Genomic DNA, 22,905 nt, shown 5'->3' on the forward strand with positions numbered 1-22,905 from the left:
TCTGAGGCTGAGAGGTACAATTCAAACTGTATCTCCACCTGATGTCCTGAACTGTTTTGGAGTCTGCAAACCCTCCATGAAGGTTCAACTGGGCTCTTCTGTTTGTTGCGACTGGCTTCCACAAGGTCGTTGCGATCGGAGTCTGGATGAAAACTTTTTCCCGATCTTCGCAAGTTTCCTTTTCTTCTTTTCCAGAGATTCTTTCCCTTTCTAAATCTAACTTTACTACCTTAGGAACCACCCCTGATACCATGTGATTTTTGCTGTTTTCTTGATCAGGATGTCTTGAGTACATAGTGTAGAACAAGCTAAGTAAATGAACAAAGCTGATTTACTTACTCTATTTGAATAAGATTCGAACAAGTTCCAAGGTAAGAGTTATTAAATTAAACTATATAATATCTCTAACTACAGATCTCTCAACTGTGCAACTAATCTCTCACGCCTAAACACCTTCTCCCAGAATCCCAGGAGTCACATGATATTTATATGACTGCTCCTTATCTCCATCTGGTGGTGAGAAGTATTTACATCAAATTGTTAACCCATTGTCTTCTTTACAATATACATATTGATACAACTGGTGGGACAGGCCACTCCACCAACACAAGTTTTTAAAAGATCTGGGCATCCTTTTTAAAGGACATCCCAAATTAAAATAGAATTCCCCCCCCCCCATGCAAGAACCCCCCTTGCCCCACACAACCCCTACCCACCACCAAGACTCCAATGGACGTGGAACCCCCCCACTCTTGGAACCACACCCCCCCACCTCTGGGTACTCCCACCACAACTCTCCCCCCAACCACAGAGCATCCCCTGCTGAGACAGAACAGCCCCTCCCCCAAAAAGAAACACTTACCCATGCAACAGCCCCTGCCTCCCCCCCACAAAACGGACCCATGGCACGACCCCAGACACTGCGCACCTGGGATCAGAACCCCCCTCCCATTATTTTGTAATTCCAACCATGCCCCATCAACATTTGTCTAATTTCAAGACCCTGCAGGTCTCCCACCCCCTTTCGTTCACATGTCAATCCCCTCTGCAGCACCCTATCAATTTTACCCTTTCTTCTGCACGCAGGGTTGGAATGGATAAAGTAGCCCAACCTGAAGAGGAGCCCTTGGACACAATGCTATCCCTTGTTCAATCCAGATAGAGCCTCAGTTTGTACACTTTTGAATTGAAGGCAAATATCATGACAATTTTGAATAGGTTTTCAATGTTCCTACTGATGCAAAACAAATGATTTATTTTTCCTTGAGAATCTGTATCGGTCCGGGATAGGGTGAAAAGTCGGGATGCTTGGGCCCATCTGGCTGGTAAATTCCCAGGCCAGGGAATAGTTAAAATGGACTAGGACATGTCCATCGCCAATTACCTCCCGCCACTCAAGAAAAGAGGAAAATAAGACTAGCAAAAGAAAATGAAAATAAGATAGCAATCAACATAAAAAGGAACGCAGAAACATCTCCAGCATGTACATTGTAAGCACAATTTGGACAGAAAGTGGGCTAATTTAAAGAGCACTCATTCATTAGCACAAAAATATTTTTGATGTGCTTCCCCCTTTATAAATGGTGATGCACTTCCCAACCCTTTGGTTTTGATGTGATCCAGTTTCTATTAATAACCCCACAACAAACTAAAGATAGGATGAGCTCAAAGGGTTAGTTTATTTTCACATTCAACATGTGGGACGGGGGTCACAATGTTGCCTCTTTCCCTGTCATACAGTAAAAGAGGGATAGAGAAAATAAATATTTGCAGTGCAGAGATCACAGATGGAAAACATAGTGTTTCACATTAGTTCCAGAGTTCTGAATCAAAACCTAATGAGGTGTTCCTTCACGGAGGTCAGCAGGTTGAAAACCGGTGCTGTATAATTCACTTTGCTGGAGGCGTTGACTTCACACAATGAGATAGCATGTAGAGATGAATTAGTCTTGTAGGCAATGGTACATAATTGCCAGCAGTCACAGTGTAAATGGGGGACAGGGAACCAAACCTGGGAAAACCCCCTTCTCTGTGAGGCTGCTTACAGGATGGCAAACAGCAAAGTGAGTTAGCAGTACAGAAAGATAATGTTGGTTACACAAGATAGGGGTCCATGTCAGGTGACTCCCACCTCTCCCCATTGACCAGGGATGCCAATCGCTCCTCTGGGTCCCCAAGATGGTTAAATGTCACAACCATTAAGAATTGAAAGGAAGGTTGCAGGGACCTGTGTCCTAGCAGATTGGCATAGACTCCAGTCGGCCAGCCTGAGTTATGAATTGAAGATGGCCATTGCTTAGCACAGGGCCGTTACGATCTCTTCTGAAATAATGAGGGGTGCAAGGTTCTTCAATAACGGCATTGTTGTTTCTTTTGTTTGAGAGTCACAGACATAGCTTTAGGCATTTTTAAAAGTCTTTGTTTAGTTTCTAAAATTTAAGAAAAAGACATGAGGATATCTCTCCCTATTTTGTTTAAGCATTTACTGTGCTACGTATTTTCCCCCTCACAGGATCTTACTAGGGACAAAATGGGTGCTATATGCTAAGAGATGCAGCGAAAGGCCAGAATACTTGATGAGTAATTTTTATCCATGTTTACAAAGAAAGAAGACGCTGGCAAAATATTGATAGAAGTGAAAATGGTCGAGGTGATGAATGGAGTGACAATTGAGAGGTAGAAGTATTGAAAACGCGTGACTAGCTTGGAATGTATCAGTTTGTATCGCAGATGCTAAAGAAAGTGAAGGTTGAGATGGCGGAAAGACTTGCCATAATCTTTCAATCATCCCTGGACACAGGGAGGTGCTAGAGGATTGTTGAATGATAAAAGTGACACCCTTAGTTAAGAAAGGATGTAAGGATTGTCCTAATATCTCCAGGCTAATCAGATAAGCATCCGCAGTGGGTAAGATTTTAGAAAAAATAATCCAATTTATTATTTACAGGTGCTTGGAGAGGTTTGAGTTAATGCAACATGGATCAGCAAACAATATATTGGGCGGGACATTCTGTTCAGCGATGCTGGAATCGCAATCGGGCGGAGAATCACATGTCATCCGAAAGTCAAGCTCAGCGTCTGGCACCCAACAGTACAGTAACAGCCGTTAACATATCATTAACGGGCCCGACCCGGTCGTCTCCAGCCTCTCGCGAGGCTACACCTCTGCCAGGCAGGAGTGAGGACAGCACGGTTCGCTTATGGGGCGTTTGGCGCGGTAGGGGAGAATCACATTTCCCGACGGAATCGGGCCCGGCGCCGCCCCGGCGATTCTCCGCGTTCCCGAATTATGCCTCTGCTCCCGACCGGCCGAGTTCCCGAGTGGAACCAACATGCTATGGCCGGTCGGGCCTCTCGCGTAGCGGCTGCGGACTCAGTCCGCGGTCGCCCTGGTGGGGGAATCTGGCACCGGGGCGGGGGGCCTTATGGGCAGCTGGGGGAGAGATTGGGCCAGACAGATCCTCGGGCATGCGGCCGATCGGAGGGGGCCTACATCTTCCAGATGGCTCTGCGGTCCGAGTCCGCTGTGGCGCTCGGCGCAGCCGCTGGAGGCCGCCGCCATGCGGATGCCCTGACTCGGAACCGGAAGTGCAGGAGCCCCTATACGAAGCTAAAGCTGCGTGAAGCACTCCAGATTCCTGCTAACCCCCTGAAGGTAAGCAAATCGGATTGTATTTTTTTCAATAATCTCGGGAGTGCAACGCCTGTGTTTTTATGCTGGCGTGGGTACATAGCCCCATTCTGAGAAAATCCAGACCATGGTATTTAAAATCAGGAACCAGGTGCCGTGGCTGATGAGGGTGAGAGAGGAGCTAAGCCAAGTTTCCAAAGGCGCAACCAGTTTGGCTGCCAGTTGTGTCGCTGGCTGGAGGGTCTCTGTAATGGCCGGGGGGAGACACTGGTTGGGGCGGGGGGGCAACCTGGAGATGGGCCCTGAAGTTGGGGTCATAGATCATAGATTATACAGTGCAGAAGGAGGCCATTCAGCCCATCGAGTCTGCACCGGCTCTTGGAAAGAGCACCCTATCCAATGTCAACACCTCCACCCTATCCCCATAACCCAGTAACCCCACCCAACACTAAGGGCAATTTTGGACACGAAGGGCAATTTATTATGGCCAATCCACCTAACCTGCACATCTTTGGACTGTGGGAGGAAACCGGAGCACCCGGAGGAAACCCACGCACACACGGGGAGGATGTGCAGACTCCGCACAGACAGTGACCCAAGCCGGAATCGAACCTGGGACCCTGGAGCTGTGATGCAATTATGCTACCCACAATGCTACCGTGCTGCCCCACAGGACCTGGGTGTCCGGGCACAGACCCCCATTGCCGTGGCCTGCAAGGCAGCCATTTCACTGCCCATCGTGACCCGTGGATGCACAGAGCATTGCGAACCATATGGGTGCCACCCCTCTCCCAGGCCACCTCCCCCCCCCCCCAGGAGTCCACAGACTCCAGGCAACCCATCAATAGTAGGGCGTGATCCATCACAGCCCGTGGCCCACCAGGTGTTGGCTCAGCCCAGTGCACCCATCCGTGGCGCTGCCCCATTGCATGGGCAGCAGGGGACGAGCGGAGCATGCCCCGACCAGCAGACACATGTCCCATAGCTGTCAACACCCTCCCTGGCACATTGGCCCTCGCAGGGCAGCCATCACGCCAGTGACACCATCAGCTAGCCTACCTCACAGGACCACCGGCTGTCACAAATCTCTGCCCACTGCGCCCTTGCCCTCAACCATCCTTCCCCCAGACATGTCGGCACAATTGGTGCACCGCACAAAGGGCCCACAGCACACCGCAGCTATTGCCCCAATAGGTGCCCATCCCCTGACCAAGCCGCATCCTTGGGCCCTGTCCACATGCATGCCACCAAGCATGGTGCTGGTCGGTGGCGCACTGCGCCCAACCCCCCTCCCCTCCCCCGGCCTGCTGGCGTGTTATACGGCCCACAGTAGAACTCACAAGAGTGGCTGCAGAGCATACTGCTGGCAGGGGTAGCACCAGCCACTGATACCCATGCCGGCAGGGACAGGTGACGGGTTTCAATGTCCCCTGGTGCCAGGTACCGACAGGGCCATGGGTGTGGTGTGGAGGGCAAAGTGTCACGGAGAATGGCCAGGAGTGGGGGTGGGAATTGGAGGGGGGCGGGGGGGCGGTGAACATGCGGGGGCAGGAGCTGCAATGCAGATATGGGCCACAATACATTGTTAGACCTGGTTGGCGTGGGTGTATGGTAACATGTTTGCCCTTCACTCCCTGCAGACAATGGATTTCGGTATCGAACCAGGAATGATTGGCATCTGCCTAGCTGCCGCAGCCCTAGGGGCTGCACTGAGGCTGCAGGAGCAGGAGCTGCTCGGGGACGAGCCTGTAGAACAGGATCCTGTCCCAGAAGAGCAGGAGCCTCTCCGTGTGACGATGGAGAGCTGGCTGCCCAGCAGGTCGAAGCGTAGGTGGGAAGGAGGCTTCGCACCAGGTCTCGTGTATACCGACAGCGCATGTTGTGTGAGGACCAGCTGTACGTCAGGCTGACTAGGGAGACCATATCTGCCGCATCATGGCGTATCTGAAACTATGGGGCTATAGGCGAGGACCCCACTCCCGTCGAGATGATGGTCACCCTGAATGTTTTTGTCACTGGATTCTTGCAGGCTCCTTGTGGGGACCTGTCTGAGATCTCCCAGACCTCGGTGCACAGGTGTATCCTCACCGTAACGGAGTCCCTGTATGCCCGGGCAGCATAATACAGTGAGCCGACCAGGGTGTCTGAGCGGCACAATTCTCCGCCGTCGCCGGGATGCCCCAGGTCCAGGAGGTAATCGACGGGACACCTGTCTCCCTCCGAGCAACAGCACATGAAGGATGCCCTTTACAAACCGAAAAGGATTCCACTCCCTTAGTGTGCAGTTGGTGTGTGACCACTGGCTGCACATCATACATGGCTGCACCCAATACCCAGGCAACGTGTACAGTGCCTTCACTCTGCCACATTTGATGGTTCCTGAACTGCAAGGTGCTCCCCGCATGAAGGTTTGACTCTTGCGAGACGGGGATTATCCACTGCGGTCGTGGCTGATTACACCGATCCGGAGACCTCAGACCGGCGGGGAGAACCGCTATAATGATGCCCGTGCAGCTACCAGGAAGTCATCAAGCGGTGCATCGGCATGTTGAAGATGTGGCTTAGGTGTCTGGACTGCCCTGATGGGCCCTCCAGTACAGCCCAAGGAGGGTCTCCAACATTATGGTGGCCTGTTGCATCCACCACAACATCGCGCAGCAGAGGGACGACATGCTGGAGGAGGGGGGTGAACACTGGGCCTCGCCAATGAGGAGGATGTGGAGGAGGGCTAGAATGAACAGGACATCGAGCCTGGGCAGCCACAGGAGGTCACGTAACATGTGCGCCAGTGCCGCAGTGTCGTGTCGGGTGCTCTGCTACATAGACGAACCAACACGGTTGCGGATGGTACAACTCAGTTATATTACTAACAATATTAACATCTGTAAACTGGTTACTGTGGTTCGTTCATTACCCTCTAACCTGTGGACCTAGCCCTAACACTATCTTGGAGAAGCACTCAGCACATGGTGAATGTCTGAGGGGTTTGCTGTGAGCTCTGTGCCCTGAGCTGTCTCCTGCTGGTATGAATCGGAAGTGTCGTGTTCCCCGTTTTATAGTGTGTATGCTCTTGCCTGTGATGTTGCGTGTGTGTTGATTGGTCCGTTGATCTGTCAATCAGTGTGTATGTATGTTTGCACCATGATGTTTATCTGAATATCATGACACGCAGTGCACGGGACAATCTAACTGCTTCCAGGTTCACTGACTGGGGGGGTGAACCTGGCCACTGGTAACTCGAGCATCCCATCCCACTGCCTCCCCTCCACTGGCCCCCTGCCAACCACCTTGTCTCCTGTCCCCCATCCCTGATACCCCCTTCTGTGCTTCGTACCTGCTTCACTATGTAATGCTGGCCCTGGGCTGGCAGTATTAGCAGGCCTGGCCCATTAGACTGAGGTTAACGATGGCCTGCTCTGCGATGAGCTCTGGTGCTTCACATCGTTTGATGAGGTCTGACACCTGCCTTTGGTAGCATTTCCACCGTCCGCTCGGGTGAAACCTGTATGCGTGCTGGCCATTCCATCACACGGTCACATCGAACCCCTGGAGTGGCGGAGGTGGAGAAGGGGTCTGGGGTGGTTGGGGTTGGGAACCGGGGTGGTGTATGGTGGTCGGTCACTCACTGGGTAGGCCCTATCACATGGTGCCGCCACATATCTGGCCACAGCACCTGCTGTCCCTGAGGGTGTCCCCAGGGTGCCTCCAACAGCCCTGGGGGCCCTGGTCCATGTCCATCTCCAACACCTGCGCCCCACACTGCCCCGCTCCCGACACTGCACACCCTTTGCACCCAGCCCTGCCCATTTCTCATAACCTTCAGACAGGCAGTTCGGAACTTTGCTGAACAGCTGAGTGCCCCGTGTGGGCAGCATGGTGGCACAATGGTTAGCACTTTTGCTTCACAGCTCCAGGGTCCCAGGTTCGATTCTAGGCTTGGGCCACTGTCTGTGTGGAGTCTGCACGTTCTCCCCGTGTGCGCGTGGGTTTCCTCCGGGTGCTCCAGTTTCCTCCCACAAGTCCCGAAAGATGTGCTTGTTAGGTGAATTGGACATTCTGAATTCTCCCTCACTGTACCCGAACAGGCGCCGAAATGTGGTGTCTAGGGGCTTTTCACAGTAACTTCATTGCAGTGTTAATGTAAGCCTGCTTGTGACAATAAAGATTATTATTAGCTGTTTATTGTGATATGTACAAGTATTTTGCACTAGCCCCTATCACAACCTTTATGCTTCACCTGTGCCAACTTAATTGGTGTTTAACGTTCTGATCTTGTGTACCTTAACGCTCCATCTATTGGGTCCCCCAGGTGGTACATCAGAAGTGAAGGCGGCTATCTCACCCTGCGACCTGGGTCTCCTTTGGCGGCCGTCCTCTGGAGCGACCAGGCCTGGATGGGCATGGCAATCCTTCGGGTATCATGGTGGTGTGGTGCCACCCTGTTCTTCCTGCTACTCACCGGATGAGCCAGGGACTGGTGGGGGGGGGGGGGGGGGGGGGGGGATTCAGAGGCGCAGCGGTGACCCTGCACCTCCCATGCGGTATGTGCTCCATCACCTCCTCCTCCCTCGTGGTGCCCGGGCTACTCCTTGGTACAGAGGCACAGCAAAATCGAGCTCCAGGGGTTCCCTCACCACCTGTCGCTGCCAGTCCTGGAGGCCCACTCTCGTTTCAACCAGGGTGTTCATTTCATGGCCATAGGGCACAGGGACTATACACGTCCCTCTGGGACTGGATCAGACCACTCAGCACCAGGCCAATATGCCCAAAGCCCGCATTCATGACCCATTGTGACTGTGCCAAGCCCTTGAGTGCCACAGCCACGTCTATGCGCCCCTGATATATGGCTGCCTGTGACATGGATGCCCTGTCCTGTGACTTGGCCAGTGCCCGAACAGAGTGCCCCAAGCCTTGGATATCATGCCCCATGGCCGATACGTTTGCACCCAAGACCTCTACCATGGACACCACCCATGCAGTGTTGACCTGGGTGGCACACATGGTCCGCCTCACCTCCTGGTGGGTCTCCTCCAACTGCACCTGCAGCCGCTGGATGGTGGCTGACACCCCCTCCTGTTGTTCCCGGCTCTGTGCCGTCATCTCTATCAATGATGGGATAGCCCTTTTCAGAAGCACAAGACCTGTCTGGACGGCAGCTAGTCCCTGGGTTCAGGCCACCATCCAACCAGCCGCCCCCTCAGCAGTTCCTACCTCCACCTGATGTACCACAGCATGTATGTGGTGCGTACCAAATAGTGCCCAAGGAGCCTCTTCACCATAGTGCCCACAAAGGTGAATGTCTATGGGCTGCTGGAGGGTACGGGTGACAGCAGTGATGAAAAGTTGGTGTCGTCCCCGCACTGATGCTTTGGGTGTCGCAGGGTTATAGCGGTGGTCACCAGCAGGTCCCACTTCGTTGCCAGTTGAATCGAGGGGTAGCGGCAGAGGGTCGAGGGACGGCAGATGGGTTCACCTCATCACCGGGTGATCCTGAAAGACAAAAGACAAGATGCAAGGTTAGATCGTGGGGAAGCGAGGTGTGGGGGGAGGGGTGGCACATGTGCCTTAGGGACATCGCAATTCATTGGGTGCTCACTTGCATCTCCAATGCCGACCTCCGCCTTGGCGGCTGCCCACTCTCCAACCGCTGACCAGGTCCAACGCCTTCTGCTCTGCAATGTCTGGGCCCCCTCCGGTCTTCGCTCTCTCCCTGATGTTGTGGGCCGCCATCTCCTGGGGGGACAGATAATGCACAGTGTGAGACAATCGGACGCGGGCAGCACAGGGGGTCCTGTGTGTGCGGGGCACCCCACCATGGCAGGCAGTATTGGAATTGCCATGTTGTGCAGGGTGGGGTGCGAGCAGACTGCCGGTTCAATTGCCCTCTAGATGAGGGGTCGGGCTACAAGAATGTGGGATGGGCATTGATGCCAGGGGCACAGTGGTAGTGGTGGCTCACCCTGGTTGGCCTTGGAGTTGCTCATCCTGACCAGCACTGCCTACCAGTCAGCCTGGTGTGGGTCATATGGGGTTGGGGGGGGAGGGGGGGGGTTGCTGGTGGCAGGAGGGTGATGGTTCTGGAGAGTGTGGTAAGGGGGTTGGTGCCGGGGCACGGTGGTAACTTACCTTGGCTGCCCTGAGGAGGTCATGCAACTTTTTCCTGCATTGCTGCCCGGTCCTGGCGGTGGGGTCCACAGTGCTCATGTGCCCAGGCCCGGTTGACATCTGCAGGTGGCAGCCACCTTCCCACCTCGGGGGACATGCTGTCCCACCTCTCCTCCATGGCATCCAGCAGTATCTCCAGCTCTGAATCTGCGACTCTCGTGGCCGCTCTCCGGGCGGCATCTCCTTGACTGGAATGAGAGTGTGTGTGGAGTGGGTGCTTATATGCAGCTCCAGCTTGTCAAGCTCTCCAGTGCCAATCCTGACCACAGTGAATCTGATGCCGGCATTGGTTGGAATTGCACTAGTTCCACTTGGCGCACCTAGCCCATCATCATGTCCTGAATCATTCCAAGACCGGCGCCACCATTGGGCCCTTAGAATACCAGCGATTCAGTCCCGGTGTCAACAATTATTCTCTGAAAATAAGAATCCCACCCATCGTGTTTGACTAGTTGAATGTTTTGATGAAGTATAGGCGAAGATTATTGAAGGAAATGCAATGGATGTTGCCTGTATGGCTTTTATGAAAGCTTTCAACAACTTACCACGTAAACGGTTGACAAAATTGGAACAGAAGGGCAAGTATCAAATTGTATTTTTAAAAATTGGCTTAAAGGTTCAAATAAAAGTTCTGGTAAATGGTTATTTTTCAGACTGGAGGATGATGTTTCTCAAGGGGAATCAATCTTGGATGGTTTGGCAGCAAGAATGATACAAATTGACTTCAAAGGACATAAATAGGCCTGCAGAATGATCAGGCAAGCGGCAAAAGACATTTTACACAGAGAATTGAGTGGTGATTCATTTTGCCAGAAAGAATGAGGCGAGGTAATATAGATGGAATTAATTGGATTTTTATGGAGTTGGGGAGGCTCCCTAACCTTCATTAATGACACTGGGGCCAGATTCCAGGATTCCCAACTACATTCACAGGGTTTCTGTTTTTTAGAAATGCTTTTTAAGGTGCGGGCTGGGTTCAGTTGGTGAACCCACACCCTGCATTCCATTTCTGGCTGGTTCCATTGTCAGCATGTCCTAGTCCTCTGAAATTTTGATGGGATCAAGCCAGCTTTTCAAAGGGTCGTGGTTCACTGCACCTCATACCCGTCTTGAACCATTTGAATGGTATGTTTAAAAGATTCACCGCCACATGCACCCAAAGCCAATAGATTTCAACATCCCTCCCCATGGCCTCTGAGCTGTTTCAACAGGCTATTGGCTTTCTGGATCCTCTTTATGTATCCTTGGTTGAGTGTCCAGACATCCGTATAACACTAAAACAGCTGGGCCCCAGAGAAATAATTGCTTGATTGACATATATGATTCTATGATCTATGCTGTCACTATCACAAGATAAATAGTGTTTGCCGTTTCTGCTACTGAAATTTTAATGGGCCTCGGTGATTACCATTTTATTAGCCAATAAAAAATAGTTCTCGAGATGAAAGTTATCAATGATTATTTTATTTTAAAAATATTTGTTACATATAATACTGACACTGTAGTGTTCATTGGTTCTACAGTGTACAGGAGGTAAATGCACATAAAAGTGCCATAGCTTGGCATAGGGCCATAAGAGGCAATGGGGGATGTTTGAGGGACATATCATGGCATGGGTACCTGAGGGGCCGAAGCAGGTGGATAGGGGACATAAGGGGCATTGATGGAGCCTGGGAAGTATGTGAGGGGTGAAGGGTATTTCTGTTCCTTTTTAACTGGAATGAATTATTTAAACAGATCGGCTCAGTACTTGGCAACCCCTGTGGCTAGCTCCATACTCTTCCCGGCTCGTCTAGCCAAACTGCAGCCTGCACCTATGCACCCGCAATGAAAATCCCACCCTTGTCAGCATTTTCTCTCGAGATGGGCAGGGCAAGCTCGGAAATTTCCTGATTCCTGCCACCTGCCTGGAGGGTGAAAATCTAGCCCAGTGGCACAGATCTACATCAACTACAGGGACAGAGTGACCTAAGGGTTCATATGCACAGATTGTTGAAGGTGGTAGAAGATATTGAGAGACAAGTTAGAAAAGCATATAGGATCTTCGGCTTCAGAAATAGAGGTATTTAAGTGAAGCAGGGAAGTTACCATTACAAAGTGCTGATTAGGCCAACGCGAAAATGAAATGAAAATCGCTTATTGTCACAAGTAGACTTCAAATGAAGTTACTGTGAAAAGCCCCTAGTCACCACATTCCAGCGCCTGTTCAGGGTGGCTGGTACGGGAATTGAACCGTGCTGCTGGCCTGCCTTGGTCTGCTTTAAAAGCCAGCTCTTTAGCCCTGTGCTAAACCAGCCCCTCTAAAGAGCACTGAGTTCCAATTCTGGCCAACAGAATGGTTCAATGGGTTAGGGGTTTTAGGGACAAGGATAGAATGGAGAAGCTGTTTTTTTTTGTGAAAAGGAAGATTGTGGGGAGGTTTTATAGAGCTATACAAGATTCCAGTTCAAATAAGGTAGACCAGGAAAAACTGTCCCCATTAGCTAATGGTACAAGGATACGGGCGACTCAGGTTTAAGCAAAGAGACACAGGTGAAATGTGAGGTGGAACTTTTTTTACACAGTGGGTGATAATGACCTGGAACCCAGTTGAGAGATGATTAATGATTTCAGAAGGAAATTTGAAGAAAATAATCTTGAAAGGTTATGGCAATGTAGTGCGGAAACAGGATTGAATGGATTGCTGTGTGGAGACCTGACAAAGACTCAATGGGCTTTATGGTTTATTTCTGTGCCATAATAACTCTTTGATCCTGTGCCATAGAATTGTTACAGCACAGAACAAGGCCATTCATGCCATTAAGTCTATGCTGGCTCTTGACGAAGCAATTCATTGAAAGCCATTCCCTGCCTTCTACCTGACAGCCTTCATATTTCAGATAATAATCCAACTCCCTCTTAAATAGTTTTATTATTTGTTCTTAGGATGTGGGCATCACTGGCTTGGCCAGCATTATTGCCCATTCCTAATTGCCTTTGAGGCGGTAGCGGTGAGCTGCCTTCTTGAACTGCTGTTCATTCGCGCCGGGTGTAGTGAGTTGGGTGACTTACAATCGGCCTAGTAACCGGCACAAAGCCCGATTTGGGCCTCTCCTGTGATTCACCCATTTTGTCTGGCTCTGCACCAGGCGCAACGCGGTGGCTGACTCGTGCCCTATATTTTACATTGCCTATTCATGTTCTCGAGTCCCTCCATTTCCTTTGCATACCCTATCTCCATAATCTCCTCTGGTCTAAAATTTTCCAAGATATCTACGCTCCTCTAATTCTAGCCTCGTAAGCATTCCCCAATTTTCATTGCTCGACCGTTGGGCTACTTGGGCCTAAAGTGGAAATGTGACTCTGATACATCAGGGAATGCCCTTCTGAGGCTGGAGTCAAGACATTTTGTCCAGACATATTGGAGGATGATGCTGTCTTTTCGTGGTCCAACCTTTACCTGATCTGAATTGATGCTCCTATCAGATGATAAAAATGAAATAGCATCCCATTCCCTTGTACTGACATCCCTCAAACACATGGAGCTGGATTCTCCAGTCCACCAGCCATGTTTTCTGGCGTGGTGCGCCCTCGTAGGCAATGGTATTCTCCCTTCCCGCAGCTGGCCAGTGGGGTTTCCCATTGTGGCTACCCCACGCCGTCGGGAAACCCCGCGGGCGTTGGTGCGCTGCTGGCGGACAGGACGATCCCGCCGACGGGGAATTAAGCTGATGGGTAGAAAAATAAATTAGTCTCTATAAATTTGAGGATTTTTCCGTTTTCTAATTCGTCGATCACATGCTATGATCAATAGATGATTGGGGCCGCTCAACAAGATCGGGAATCACCATCCAGAATCACCATGGAAAGCAGAAATTTCATTTCTGCACCAGTTTAATGTTTGTATAAGTTTGAATAATTCAAACAACATTGTAGTTCATCTAATTAGCAAGTGAAGTAATCATTTTAACTAATATTTTAACTCGACTGAGGGCTGGAACACTTGAAACCACCTGAGACAAAAACATTTGTCAGTGACCAATGTAAGGTCAAGTGATGATGGTGCTGAGATTACTTCTTCATTGCTGTTGTGGGATTTCGATATATTGCTTTTTGTAATTATGTTTTAATATCTGTGTTGTAAAGAAACGTCAACAACTTTAAAAGAAGCAAAGCTAACACTTGTAAATGGGATTGGTTAACCAGTGGAGATTCAACAGAACATATGGAAGCAACCCGATCTCATTAATTATTAAAATTGTTATTATTATTACCCTCATCCATTCTTACATCTGGAATTGTCTATTCCAACACACGCCTGGCTAGTCTACCACATTCTACCTTGGGAAAATCTTCGGTAGGAAGGCCAATGGGCTTGAAACATGTTGTTCATGCTCTAATTCACACCCAATTCCCTTTTCAATGATTGTTACTCGCTGATCTACACTGGTTCCTCGTTAATTAAAGCTATGATTTTAAAATGTGGGGGCTGGATTCTCTGTTTCAGCAGCTAAGTGCCGGCTGAAACGGAGAATTTGTGGGCGTTTTACAATGCCAAAATCAGTGCCGAATCCTCACCGATTCCAGGACCGGTGAGGGGCTATAAGCGGTGCCGGGTAAAACTCCTGGCTCCCGTGCCAAAAACGACTGAAGAATGGCTACCGCTGGCCACATATGCGCACAGCGACGTCCTGCAATGGTCATAGAACATACAGTGCAGAAGGAGGCCATTCGGCCCATCGAGTCTGCACCGACCCACTTAAACCCTCACTTCCACCCTACCCCCCGAACCCATGCCATGAAACCTGGCGCCGGCCATGCACGGACCGATCTGCCATCCGTGACCCCCCAACCCTCACGGAAGCCCCCCACGGCAGGCGGCACGGATCCCAGCCAAGTGTGGCGGCACTGGACACAGTCCGCAGCCGCCATCCTGGGTTCCCGAGCGCTTCGACCACATGTCAACCGCGCGGTCGTAAACTTAGCCCATCAGGGGCAGAGCATCGCAGGAGGGCCTGCCGATGACTCGCCAATGCCGTTGCAATAGCGCGGCGCATGATGCGATCACTCCACTTCTGAAGGGGCGGAGCATGACTGACCAGCGTAAAACCGGCACCTGCCCCAATTTGGCCATTGAAATGGATTCTCCGCCCAATCGCCAATTACGATATCGGCGTCTGGCAACGGAGAATCCCGCCCCTCACCTTTGTTTTCAAATACCATCCTATTCTCTGTAATCTCCTTCTGCCTCACACACTACCAAGCTTTCTGCCCTCATCTAATTCTGGCCGCCTGCATTCTATTCTAACCCCTCTGTTATGAGTGGCAGCGCTTTCAGGTGCCTGGCGCTACATCCTGGAATTTCTTCTTCCTCGCTATCCCCCTGGAGGGCACGCCTTAAAAACGACATCATTGACCAAGCTATGCTCATCTGTCCTAACATCTGCAATGTGGCTATGTGTCACATTCTGTTTTCCAAAGCTCCTGTGAAGTGCATTGGAGACATTTTCCAGTGCTATACGCACCCTGAGAGGCAAAATCAATGTCTGAGTTTTCAAAAAATTGGCTCCAGAGAAATAAATATATAAATCTACCCTTTTGGAATGCTCAAAACTGGGTTAAATGGTTCAATAGTACACAATGCTAGCCTTTTCATCTCTCTGGCATAATCAGGACCAATCAACACACACATTTCCTCTCGTGTCAGAGGTTATTGCAGGCCAGCCAACTCAACATACCCCTACATTCAAAATGAGACTTTCAGCCTTGTGTGGCTGAATTAGTTGTCACTCTCTGTGGTTGAGCTCCTTTTTGCCTCGTAATATTTAGTAGCACATCCTCCACTGTGAACAACACACAAACTGGGAAATGATGGTGCCATCATGGTTTTTATTTCTGTTTGTATAGATAAGACACAGTCTTCTCAGTTTGTTCCAAACCTTCCATGCACATATGGATATTGAAAATCACAGATGGGGAAATGCAGCAAATTGAATGTGAGAATTATAATACGCCAGACTTGGTGTGAATTTGGGCTTGAAAAGTTCAGTTCAATAGAGGAAATCATTAACATCTTTGTTTCTAACTTTTAATTAACGAATTAGCCATCACTTTTACTTGAAGCAAAACATTATCGAATATTTATTGGACCCATCTGCGGAGAAAGAAATCAGAAAATATGACTGCAAAATACAATTTCAAATATGTCAGCTTGGGTGACTCTTGATAATTTATGACTTTTCGCTGGGAATTCTGCCTTTCTATTTATTCCAGTGGAATAAGCCTGAATGGGAAGTAGCCACAGAACAAAGATATTTGAAAACTAGAATGACACTTTGACAAAAAGTGCAACATTTTTGAGATACTTCAAACGCCACTCACCGATTTTCCATACTTTATGTATTTTTCTTTCTATATTTCAAATCAATGCAAGAAATATGAGAAATATGAGAAATGCAAGGAATATGAAACTCCTTCCTTCCTGGTTACATAAAGCTGCAGCCCGCTTGCAGATTTGAGTCTCTGGCCTCAAATTCCGAGACCAAGGAAAGTAGACAATTAAAAGATCATCTGTGGAGTTTGCACTGTATGATGTTTGGATCCCTGCGCGTGATGGGCGGCATAGTAACACAGTGTAATAAAAGCAAATTACTGCGGATGCTGGAATCTGAAACCAAAGAGAAATTGCTGGAAAATCTCAGCAGGCCTGGCAGCATCTGTAGGGAGAAAAAAGAGCTAACGTTTCAAGTCCAGATGACCCTTTGTCAATGCTTTGTGTACCAATGCCAAGGGCCTGCAACTTGTTTGAAATTGGTGAGTTTAAAACAAATACTGCAGCCTGAGCTGGCCCACTCCAATCCTGAGGGGGCACCCTGAATCCATGGAGCTGTCAGCAATTCACTCTGCGCTACTATTATCGGCCCTGGCAGCCACCCTCCAGCAAGCAGTTCAATTTTAAACATTTTTTCAAACTTTGCTTACCTTCTTCCTCTCCTCAGTGCCCAGTCCCCGCCTAAGAGAAGTGGGGCATCGTATCGGCCTAAAGCATCCTGGGTCAAACCCATTAATCGCATTTAAATGAATGCAAATGCCGGTTTTGCATGCCCCCGCCATGGTGTGTGATCTTTGTTATAGCCATCAGCGAGGAGCTCCCAGAGCACGGCGTCCGATTCGGCACAGGACATGAAACTCGATTGTGTCCAGTCTCCTGATTCTCTGCCCAATCGCAGATCGCATTTGCACGATGTTCTCCTACCGCACCTGATTTATGCACGCACTGGGAGCGCAAATCAGGAAACGATTCCCCATTGCGAGGGTTTCCCCAGGGAATCCTGCTATTAGGCCACCATTTTGAGTGGGCGGACCAATAGAGAGGGTCCCAAGGCTGGCCCTCTACTCCCGCCCCCTGCATCGCAATTCAGCCCTACCCCTCCCCCACCTCGCTGCACAATTAAGCCCTCTGGATTTTCTAGGTCCCTCTTCCCCCCCATTACTGGGGTGACCCACTAGCCCGCCCCCCCCGAGACCCCCTAAATAAAGGGATCCCCTAAATAAAGGGAAACTCCCAGAGACACCCTAAACAAAGGCACCCCGAGAGATCTCCTAAATAAAGCGAACTCCCCCCCCCCCCCCCCCCCCCCCCCCCCCCCCCCCCAGAGAGCACCTAAAAAAGGAACCTCCTACTGGTATTGAGGAATGAGCTGGTCAGGTAGTTGAGGTTTCAGTAGGGGAACATTTTGGGAGTAGTGACCACAATTCTGTTGGTTTTAGGGTACTTTTGGATAGGGATGAGCATGACCCTTGCGTTAAATTGCTGAACTGGGGTAAAGCAAATTACGATAACATTAGACAGGAATTGAAGTATTTTGACTGGGTGTGGCTGTTGGAGGATAAATCAACATCAAATCGACATGTGGAGACAGTTGATTAGGATTCAGGAAAGTCACGTTCCTGATAGAACAAAGGAAAAGTATGGAAAGTTTAGGGAGCCTTGGATAACGAGGGATATTGTGAACCTCGTCAAAAAGAAAGAGGAGGCTTTTGTATGGTCTAGAAGGGTGGGGACAGTCTAAACCCTTGAGGAGTATAAAGAAAGTAGGAAGGTACTTAAGTGGGAACGTAAGAGGGCTAGGAGGGGTCACGTAAAGTCCTTGGCAAGGAGGATTAAGGTGAATCCCAAAGCTTTTAATTCATATGTAAAAAGCAAGAGGGTGTCTACGGAAAGGATTGGACCACTTAAGGACAGTGGGGGGAATCTATGTGTTGAGCCGGAGGAAATAGGCAAGGTACTAAATTAGTACTTTGCATCAATGTTCACCAAAGAAAAGGACATTGTGGAAGATGATTCTTGGGCAGGGTGTGTTGATAGTCTCGGTCATGTTGACATAAAAAAGGAGGATGTATTGGATGTGTTAAAAGACATTAAGGTCGATAGGTTTCCTGGGCCGGATGGGATTTACCCCAGAATACTGAGGGAAGCAAGGGAAGCCAAAGGAGGCCAATTAAGGTCCTTGGCCAGAACCTGTGCAGTTATTGACAATAGGAAATGAGGCGGACAGATGCACTTAATTGCACCAGAGGTGAAATTTCAACTTCTCAATGACAGATTAAAGTAGGGACTTAAGGTTGCGTTGGATCAAAGGTGGATCGACCATACGATCAGCAAGTGGCGGGAAACTAGTTGAAATGCATTAGCATGTCATACATACTCATTAAAACACCATTTCACCAGGTTAAATGGTATCTTTGCTATTAGCCCTGCAGCAAATGAGAAAAAGGTGCCTCCAGATTAACAGTGGATTAAAGGTTGCATGGCTCAGGTGAGGTAGTCACCTTGTGGATTTGGGCCGAGAAGGAGCTTTCATTCTTTGATGGGCAACTTTGATGGGACGCACAGGAGAAGAGGCATTAATGCATTGCATTTAGGTGGTGACAGCGCCAGGAATTCGAGTGGCAGGGTGTAAACTGTGCAAGGGGATCAGGTCGTGGATGACTGAGGGAGGAGGACAAGTCATGGGGAATCTATGAGGTGCTTGTGGGGGACAGATGAGCAGCTGGTAGCAGCAGTTGAGGTTATCGAGGGATGGGGAGATCAGAAGGTTCTAACAGCAGCTGTAGCTTGGAGGCATCCGCGCACACAGGCAGACTGGTTTGGACCTTCAACCACCTCCCACCCCTCTGTCCCCCGAGGTCAACACGTGTCATCGATTTTCTGCCGCATGATTGGTCAGATACATTGCCAATGAACATATGCTCAGCAGGAAGCCCTGTGAGTGTGGCCAGCGATCCTGCTGAAGAGCTTAAGTCCCATACACGTCTGGTCCAGTGGTCAAGACATCCAACGTGACAAGAAGGTTTCAGAATCTCCCACTAAGTGTCTCATCCCGCCTCTACTGGTATTAACCTCGTGACAGGTGTTGGGACTCGCCTGGAGTGTTTTCTTGAAGGGTGGGATGTTGCAGAAAGTTATTCGATAACTGGTCGAGAGAACCGGCATCAGGAAAGGAGAGGGGGGCTGCCAACTGGGAGGCATCCCCTGACTTGTTGCTAATCCCCCCAGTCCCACCCCGGCCTCTGCTCTGTGATCCCTTTCCCACCTGTGCCTCAGTGCCACCTCAATATGAGAGCTGTAGTACCACAGTAGGCCACCACCTCCCCAGAGGCACTTCTGTGTACAGAAAAGCTGCCGACCAATTTAAAACAGACCACGTATCAGCCCACTGAACAAAGAATCATAGAATCCCTACTGTGCAGAAGGAGGCCATTCGGCCCATTGAATCTAAACCGACCTTGCGAAAAAGCACCCTACCTGAGCTTACTCCCCCGCCCTAGCCCCATAACCCCAGAATCCCACTTAACATTTGGAGACTAAGGGATAATTTAGGGTGGTCAATCCAGCATTTCTTTGGAATGTGGGAGGTAAGCGGGGCACCCAGAGGTAACCCACGCAGACATGGGGAGAACCTTAGTGTCCAAAATTGCCCTTAGTGTTGGGTGGGGTTGCTGGGTTGTGGGGAAAGGGTGGAGGTGTTGACCTTAGGTAGGGTGCTCTTTCCAAGAGCCGGTTCAGACTCGATGGGCCGGGTGGCCTCCTTCTGCACTGTAAATTCTATGATGAATCTATGAACCTGCAAGCTCCACACAAATGGTCACCCCAGGCCGGAATTGAACCTGAGTTCCTGGTGCTAACCACTGTGCCACCCATTAATTAGTGACTTACCCTTTCAGATGGGCCTCTTGGGGACAGAGAGCAGTGACTAATTTTTTAATCATCTCCCATGAAAGCAGCTGGGAACGTTGCAAATAGAAGCAGGGTGACCAACTCTCACAGGGAAAATTAAGCGACAGCCTGCCATGGGGGTATTTACAATTGTGGGGCTGTGGATGAAGGCGGTTGGGTGGGCGGGGTGTGGGGGATGGGGGTGATTCCTGTTGCTGGAGTTAATGAGCATGGTGAAGGAGGGTTGGGGCATTTAACTGCCAGAGCTATTAGAGTCCACAGACAGGAGCACGTGTGCAGAAAGTTTATAAAGGTCCAAATTGTGGGGCAATTGGTGTAAAGGGACAGTGCACTCAGGTACGGGATGATCCTGTAAAATAAGGGACGATTAGTCACTTTGATCAGAAGTGGCCACTTCATTTCGCCTTCACTCTGTTCTGGGAGCATTGCCCAGATACTGGCTGAGGTCATTCATGAATGCCCACCTTCTCAACTTTGCCCCTCGCCTGAGGTGTGGTGATCCTCAGGCTAAATCACCAACAGTCAGCTCTCCGCCTCAAAGGGGAAAACAGCCTATGGTGATCTGGGACTATGGTGACTTTGGCGACTTTACCTCACCTTTATCATGGAACGGGTAAAGTGAAGAATCTTCAAAATTGTGATTCTGACACGCTGGGCAGGATTCCCCGTTTCAGAGACTATTGATGCCGGGACACAATTGATGGACTTCTACGACAGCAAAATTGGAGCCACTCCCAGACCGTTAATGTGATAACACTGGTGCCACGTGGAACATGATCGATTCCAATGAAAAACGGCGTTGGATTCGCCGGGGTTGGGATTGACATTTGAGAGGCTAACAAGCTGCTGCCGCATATTAGAACTCCACTCCCCACACACACCATCTCAGCCAACAAGATGGCAGCACGTAGAGCGGCACCCCGGTTCGCTGAGCGCAAGACCCTGCTAGACGCTGTGGAGGAGAATCGGGTGACCCCCTACCAAGGGGTGGGAAGGAGCTTGCCACCCGCTGCCGTTCACGGCGCCTGGGTGCAGGTGTCAGAGGTCGTGAGTACCATGGACCCCACTGCCAGGACCGGACAGCAGTGTCGCAAAAAACTGCACTAACGCCTCAGCGCAGTCAGGGTGAGCAGGCAGCACTCTGTCCCTGGCGCTAACCCCCATCTCACAGACCTGTAACAACACCCACCCACTGGAGGATGATTGAACTCCCACCCTGCATCACGTGCCAGCACTCATACCGGCCGCCATGGCTGGGTGACAAGGCCATGAAGGCCACAAGCTACCCACCCCCTGTGTTGCATGGATCCAACTGTCTGACACTGTGCATTTTATGTCTCCCCTCCGCCCCCAGGAGAAGGTGTGTAGCAAACTGGGATGGCCACTTCCAACTAGTTGCAGGGAAACTTGCAAAGCCTAACGGGTAAAATGGACAAGCCAAGGGTCAGGCAGGCTCAGAGCCTGAATTGCATATTCGTAAGCAAGAAATCCAGACGGTATCGAAACTCTGTCCAATTAGCATTTTACCCGTCACGGGCCATCGATTAGCATTTGATGGCCCGTGACGAGGGCGCTCTGTTCCCAGTGTGATAGTATTTGATGTGCTCCACACAAACCTGAAATATTTTCTGCCTGGGCTCAATATGTTGTATCTGTGCAGTGCTTTGGATCTCATTGGAGGTGACCTTTACGCTGCTATTTGAATGTATAATGACTCGTTGTTTTAGACACTCCAGTTTCAGGCAAGATACAATGTTTATTTAACATGACTACAACATTCTGACATACCAGATAGGGCTAAGGTGCTGCAATGGAACATCATTTTAAAGAAGATTTCTTTAAAAAAATCATATGGATTGTTTTATCTCAAATCTATGCAGAGATAACACAAGTTTCTATGTGTGGAACAGGCTCTATTCATGATGCACTATCAATTATGATGAGACGAGAGTAGAGAGTAATCAAGGCTGTATTACACAGAGATGTGTGGCCTCCTACAGCAGCTGACGAAATGGCTGCAGCTCGGTGAGCACACACATTTATACTCCGCCTCCTGGGCGCAGCTAGCAGGCAGGGATCGACCCCCGTACCTGTAGTACAGGAGCCTTACCGTATTACATCTCATACGTGCACTATATACAACAGTGGTGACTACCACATTCACGCCCTGTTAAAAAAAGAGTCCGGCGGGGGTGGTAGAAAACTATTTACATGTAATTGAGCATTTAAAAAAAAAAAATTTTAAGTGTACAGTTATGGTAAAGTTCACAAATTCAGGTGGTTGGGTGCCTTGATCCTCCGTTGCGAGCGCCGCAGTCTCGGTGGCAATGCAGGTGCCGGCGTGGTCGCCTGTGACTCCGGGAGCGTGTAGTCCTCCTCTTCATCCCTGGATGGAACCATTGGGAGGACGGATCGTCCTGGAGCGGGGTCTGTGGTGAGGTGCGCTGGGGGGAGGATGGGTGGCGCCGGGGCAGTTGGGGGGGGGAAACCAGCTGGTGCCAGGTCCCTGAGGGAGACTGCGTCTTGGTGGCTGTCGGGGATGCCACGTAGGCGTACTGCTGGTTTGCATGGAGTAGCTGTACCCTCTCGGCCAACGGGTCCGCCTTGTGGAGCCGCACGTGTCTGCGGAGGAGAACAGGTCCTGGAGCTGCCAGCCATGTTGGGAGCACAACCCCGGAGGTGGACTTCCTGGGGAAGGCAAGGAGACGTTCATGGGGGGTTGCATTAGTTGCAGTGCAAAGTAGCGACCGGATGGAGTGGAGGGCGTCGGGGAGGACCTCCTGCCAGCGGGAGACCGGGAGATGTTTAGTCCATAGGACAAGCAGAATGGCCTTCCAGACCGTCTCGTTCTCCCTCTCCACCTGCCCGTTTCCCCGGGGGTTGTAGCTAG

This window comes from Scyliorhinus torazame, chromosome 21 (genome assembly GCF_047496885.1).
Source record: "Scyliorhinus torazame isolate Kashiwa2021f chromosome 21, sScyTor2.1, whole genome shotgun sequence".
NCBI classification, from domain to species: domain Eukaryota; kingdom Metazoa; phylum Chordata; class Chondrichthyes; order Carcharhiniformes; family Scyliorhinidae; genus Scyliorhinus; species Scyliorhinus torazame.